This window comes from Pristiophorus japonicus, chromosome 23, assembly GCF_044704955.1.
Source record: "Pristiophorus japonicus isolate sPriJap1 chromosome 23, sPriJap1.hap1, whole genome shotgun sequence".
Classification (NCBI taxonomy): domain Eukaryota; kingdom Metazoa; phylum Chordata; class Chondrichthyes; family Pristiophoridae; genus Pristiophorus; species Pristiophorus japonicus.
In genome coordinates this window covers 15,056,595-15,063,484 of record NC_091999.1, presented here as the reverse complement: position 1 = coordinate 15,063,484, position 6,890 = coordinate 15,056,595, and the positions used below count along the sequence as shown (strand labels likewise).

At 43.5% G+C, this 6,890-nt stretch overlaps 1 non-coding gene across 1 annotated transcript; it reads right to left on the bottom strand.

The window, feature by feature from the left end:
* Positions 1-2,053: 2,053 nt before the first annotated feature.
* On the bottom strand, positions 2,054-2,136 carry trnal-uaa (transfer RNA leucine (anticodon UAA)). The gene has a single exon. It is a non-coding gene; the product is annotated as a tRNA-Leu (tRNA).
* Positions 2,137-6,890: the final 4,754 nt, after the last annotated feature.

Sequence of the window (6,890 nt, the reverse complement as noted above, 5' to 3'; positions counted from 1 at the left end):
ATTTTCCTCACGTTTTTTTAAATTTCCAGGACATGACAAATTCATGGTGATGATTTCCATAGACAGTTGCACATACACAGAGACATACATACAGATAGACATACACAGACACACACACACACAATAACCAAAAATATGCACGCATCAACATAGAAACATAGAAATTCGGTGCAGGAGTAGGCCATTCGAGCCTGCACCACCATTCAATAAGATCATGGCTGATCATTCAACCTCAGTAACCCTTTCCTGCTTTCTCTCCATATCCCTTTAGCTGTAAGGGCCATATCTAACTCCCTTTTGAATATATCTAACGAACTGGCCTCAACAACTTTCTGCGGTAGAGAATGCCACAGGTTAACCACCCTCTGAGTGAAGAAGTTTCTCCTCATCTCGGTCCTAAATGCCTTACCCCTTATTTTTTGACTGTGACCCGTGGTTCTCGAACTCCCCAGCAATGGGAACATTCTACCTGCCTCTAACCTGCCCAATCTCGTCATAATTTTACATATTCCCATGAGAGCTCCTTTCATTGTTCTAAACTCCAGTGGCTACCAGCCCAGTTGATCCAGTCTCTCCTCATATGTCAGTCCTGCCATCCCGGGAATCAAGCTGGTGAACCTTCGCTGTACTCCCTCTCTCTGCAGCAGACGGCATAGAATCCTGAAAAAGTCTACGTTTGATAAAAATCTGGAAGAGGCAATCTCCTCTTCCTATATTTTTACTGTTCTATATTGCACTGGAACTTTTTAATATGAATCTCCACCAAGAAACAGAAGTAAAATTCTACATTTTGAAATAACTTATCGCCCCATCGGGGAATTGAACCCCAGTCACCCACGTGACAAGCAGGAATACTCACTCCTAGACTAACGAGGAACTGACGCATATGAATTCTGTCAGAGCAGGAATCGAGCTTTGAACAGAAATGGAAACCATGAGAAGTGGACAGACAGATTGAGAGACGGAAACAAATCGACAAACTGGGAGAGACAGACAGCGAGATAGAAGCAACGAAGACAGAAAGTGTGAGACTGAAAAGGAGAGGCAGACTGAGTGAGAAAAATATTCTCAAACACATACATATACAGAGATCTGTGTGTGTGATCTATAAAGAGAGAGAGGGAAAGAGCGAGAGAAAGACAATGATAAAGACAGTGACAAGGAGAGAGACAGATAGAGAGAGAGCGAGAGATAGAGAGAAAGACAAAGATATAAACAGAAAATGTTGGACATTCTCAGCAGGTTAGAGACAGGAACTACCAGCGACAGGCAAATAGAGATAGACAAGCAGAGACATTGACAGACAGAGATGATGGGAAATAGTGAGACAGTCAGACAGAGAGACTGAGAGAATCCAATTGGAACACAACTAGACACCGTGAGAAAGAGACAGACACATGGAGCAATAGAGACGAACAGGGAAACAGGGAGAGAAAGACAGCGAGATAGAGACAGAGAGAGACAGAAAGTTTTAGACTGAGAGGGAGGGTCAGACTGAGTGAGACAAAGACTCAAACACATACATATACAGAGATGTGTGTGTGTGATCTATAAAGAGAGAGAGAGGGAAAGAGTGAGAGAAAGACAGGGACAAAGAGAGAGACAAAGAGGGAGACAGATAGAGAGAAAGGCAAATAGAGAGAGAGAGACATAGAGACAAAAACATAAAATGATGGAAATACTCATCAGGTTAGAGACAGGGACTAACAGAGACAGGCAAAGGCATGGACAGACAGAGATGACGGAAAGAGAGAGCTAGTCAGACAGAGAGTCTGAGAGAATCCCATTGGAATAGAACTGGACACAGTGTGAAAGAAACAGATTGAGAGACAAAGACAAACAGAGAAATAGTGACAGACAGAGTGAGACTCAAACACATACACAGCTCTCCAAAGAGAGAGTGAGGCAGAGACTGAGCGACACAGATACATTTCACAATTTTATTTAATTATCTGCTCAGAGTGTTACCGAGTTACAGAAAAATGCAAATGCAACAGATGAAAATCGGGGTTCACTGAACAGGATTGGAAAAATCTCTGTTCAATTAAGGAATTACCAGGAGTGGGGTTCGAACCCACGCGGGTATTAACCCATTGGATCTTAAGCCCAACGCCTTAACCACTCGGCCATCCTGGTCCTGTCAGCAATGGGAATCTGTCTCTGTGAGAATCTGGGCTTCAACTCCACCCCCACAGAAACACACAAACACATTGGGTTTCAGGGAGCATTTTCGAACATTTTTCATCATATTGCCACGGGCGCAACTCTCCTATTCTTTTTCGAGTAAAGCTCTGGAAACTTTCACATCCACCCGAAGGTGCAGACGGAGCTTCAATTTAACATTTCATCCGAAAGTCACCAGCTTCAACAATGCAAAATTTCCCAAGTACTGCACTTGAGTGTCAGCCAAGATGATGTGCTCAAGTCTCAGGAGTGAGGCTGACACACACAACATCCTGATTCAGTCGAGAATGGAGGCACTGAAAGAAAGCCGATACCAAAGATCACAACCGTATTATTTTCCCCAAGTTTTTTAATATTTCCAGGACATAAGAAATTCATGGTGATGATTTCCATAGACAGTTGCACATACACAGAGACATGCATGCAGATAGACGTACACAGACACACGCACACACAATAACCAAACATATACACGCATCAACATAGAAACATAGAAATTAGTTGCAGGAGTAGGCCATTCGGCCCTTCGAGCATGCACCACCATTCAATAAGATCATGGCTTATCATTGAACCTCAGTAACCCTTTCCTGCTTTCTCTCCATACCCCTTGATCCCTTTAGCCGTAAGGGCCATATCTAACTCCCTTTTGAATATATCTAACGAACTGGTCTCAATAATTTTCTGCGGTAGAGAATGCCACAGTTAACCACTCTCTGAGTGAAGAAGTTTCTCCTCATCTCGGTCCTAAATGCCTTACCTCTTATTCTTTGACTGTGACCCTTGGTTCTCTAACTCCACAGCAATGGGAACATTCTACCTGCCTCTAAGCTGTCCAATCTCGTCAGAATTTTATATATTTCTATGATAGTGCCTCTCATTCTTCTGAAGTCCAGTGGATACCAGCCCAGTTGATCCAGTCACTCATCATTTGTCAGTCCTGCCATCCCGGGAATCAAGCTGGTGAACCTTCGCTGTACTCTCTCAGTAGCAAGGACGTCCTTCCTCAGATTTGGAGTCCAAAACTGAACACAATATTCCAGGTGTGGCCTCACCAAGACCCTGTGAAATTGCAGTAAGACCTCCCTGCTCCTATATTGAAATCCCCTTGCTCTGACGGCGAACATGCCATTTGCCTTCTTCACCGCCTGGTGCACCTGCCTGCCAACAATCAATGACTGATGCACCTTGGCACCCAGATCAAGATATACACAGAGTGCTTTAGACAAATAGATGGATAGACAGGCAGAGTCACTGTCGCTACTTTGGCTGGCTTTTGCTTTTTTCTATCCGTATGTATCGTGAATATTGCAGATTAATGAAAGAAAGAAAACAGCGGCTGTGTTGAAAGGTGTGGGATGTTGTTCCATCTATCTCAGAATCAGTTTTGCAGGGACCTGGGTAAATTGTCAAACAGAATGAAATATGCTAAGAAATGTCGTCGGTAGGATTCAAATCTACGCGGAGAAACCCGAATGGATTTTTAGTCCATTGCCTTAACCACTGGGCCACGACTACTGGCTCGCTGCACTGTTAAATGTTACTCAGATAAAACTCAGTCATCCATCTCTGTGCAGCAGACGGCCGCAGAATCGTGAAAAAGTCACCGTTTGCTAAAAATCTGGAAGAGGCAATCTCCTCTTGCTGTCACTGCTTTCCAAATGCACTGCTATTTCATCTTTAATAATTGATTCCTACATATTCCCCACTACTGATGTCAGGCTAACCGGTCTATAATGATCCGTTTTCTATCACCCTAATGTGATGTTACATTAGCTACCCTCTAGTCCATACGAACTGATCTAGAGTCGATAGACTGTTGGAAAATGATCACCAATGCATCCGCTATTTCTAGGGCCACTTCCTTAAGTACTTTCCAATGCAGACTATCAGGCCCCGGGAATTTATCGGCCTTATTTTCCCCAACACAATTACCTGACTAATAAAGATTTCCTTCAGTTTCTCCTTCTCGCTAAATCCTCAGTGCCCAATATTTATGGAAGGTTATGCGTGTCTTCCTTCGTGAAGACAGAACCAAAGTAATTGTTCAACTGGTCTACCATTTCTTTGTTCCCTATTATAAATTCGCCTGAGTCTGACTGCAAGGTACTTGCGTTTGTCTGCTCTAATCATTTTGTCTTCACATATCTATAGAACTTTATTATGTTCCCAGCAAGCATCCTCTCATAATCTATTTTCCCCCTCCTAATTAAACCTTTTGTCCTCCTCTGCTGAATTCCAAGTTTCTCCAAGTCCTCAGGTTGCGGCTTTTTCTGGCCAATTTATTTGCTTCTTCCTTGGATTTAACACTATCCTTAATTTCCCTTGTTAGCCACGATTGAGCCACCTTCCCCGTTTTATTTTTACTCCAGACAGGGAAATACAATTGTTGAAGTTCATCCATGTGATCTTTAAATGTTTGTCATTGCCTATCCACCGTCAACCCTTGAAGTATCATTCGCCAGTCTATTCTCGCAAATTCACGGCTCATACCATTGAAGTTACCTTTCCTTAAGTTCAGGACCCTAGTCTCTTAATTAACTGTGTCACTCGCCACCTTAATGAAGAATCCTTCCTTATTATGGTCACTCTTCCCCAAGGGGCCTCGCACAACAAGATTGCTAATTAGTCCTTTTTCATTACACATCCCCCAGTCTAGGATGGCCAGCCCTCTAGATGGTTCCTCGACATATTGGTCGAGAAAACCATCCCAAGTACGCTCGAGGAAATCCTCCTCCACCGTATTGCTTCTTGTTTGTTTCGCCCAATCTACATGGAGAGTAAGGTCACCCTTGATAACTGCTGTATCTTTATGGCATGCATCCCTTATTTCTTGTTGGATGCTGTCCCCAACCTCACTACTACTGTTTGTTGATCTGTACACAACTCCTCAAGCGTTTTCTTCCCTTTGGTATTCCGCAGCTCCACCCACACATGTTTCCCATCATCCAAGCTAATGTTGTTCCTGACTATTGCCTTAATTTCCTCTTTAACCAGCAATGCTACCCCACCACCTTGTCATTTCTGTCTATGCTTCCTGAATGTTGAATTCCCAGCCTTGGTCACCCTGGAGCTATGTCTCCGTCATGCCAATTATATCATATTCAGTAATTGCTGCTTGTGCAGTTAATTCGTCCACCTTATTACGAATACTCCTCGCAATGAAGCACAGAGCCTTCAGGCTTGTTATTTTAACACATTTTGATCCTTTAGAATTTGGCTGTAAAGTGGCCCTATTTGATTTTTGCCGTGGGTTTCTCTGCCCTCCACCTTTACTTTTATTCTTTCGCTTCTGTGCCCATTCTACTTCCCTCTGTCTCCCGTCGCCCTGCCATATAACTTTAAACCCTCCCCAACAACACTTGCAAACACCCCCCCTTGGACATTGGTTCTGGTCCTGCCCAGGTGCAGACCTTCCGGTTTAGTTCTGGTCCCACCTCCCCCAGAACCGGTTCCAAAGTCCCAGGAACTTGAATCCCTCCCATCTGCACCACATTTCAAGCCACGTATTCATCTGAGCTATCCTGCGATTCTTGCTCCGACTCGCAAGTGGCACTGGTAGCTATCCTGAGTTTGCGAACTCTGAGGTCCGACTTTTTAATTTAACTCTGAGCTCCCTGAATTCAGCTTGTAGGTTCTCAGGCAGAGTGAATCAGAGAGTGACAGAGACTCAAACACATAAAGAAAAACAGGCCTCTCTAAAGACAGAGAGTGAGAGGCACAAATACATTTCACAATCCCATTTCTTTGTCAGTTGAGAGTGTGACAGAGTTACAGATTCAACAGAAGGCATTCGGGTATCACTGAGCAGGATGGGAGAAAATCGGTGTTAAATTCAAGAGTTACCAGGAGTGGGGTTCGAACCCACGCGGGTATAAACCCATTAGATCTTAAATGCAACGATTAAAACACTCGGCAATTCTGGACTTGTGACCCTTCACATTCTGTCTCTGTGAGAATCTGGGCTTGAGCTCCACCCTCACAGACACACGCATACACAGAGGTGTTCAGTGAGCATTTCAGAATATTTATATTAAAGTGACACGAGGCAACTCACTGCTCTTTATCGAATAATGCTGTGGGAACTTTCACATTCACCCGAGAGAGCAGACAGAGCTTCAATTTAACATTTCATCCGAAAGTCAACAGCTTCACAAATGCAAAATTCCACAAGTACTGCACTTGAGTGTCAGGTAAGATTATATGCTCAAGTCTCAGGAGTGGGACTTGAAGTCGAAAATGCTGCCGCTGAACCAAAGCCGATATCAAATGTCACAACCGTATTATTTTCCCCAATCTTTTTTAAAAGTTCCAGGACATACCAAATTCATGGTGATGATATCCACAGACAGTTGCACATGCACAGTGATACATACAGATAGACAGACACAGAGACACACACACACATAACCAAAAATATACACGCACCAACGGACATACACAGAGTGCCTTCGACATATAGAGGGATAGACAGGCTGAATCACTGTCGCTAATTTGCTGATTTTTATGTTTTCCTATCCGTTTGTATCGTGAATTTTGCAGATTAATAAAAATGAGAAAAAAAATATCAGTGTTGAAAGGTGTGGGACGTTATTCCACCCAACTCATGATCCGTTTTGCATGGATCTGGTTAAATTGTGAAATGGAATGAAAAATGCTGAAATCGGTAGTCAGCAGGATTGAACCTGCGCGGGGAACCCCCAATGGGT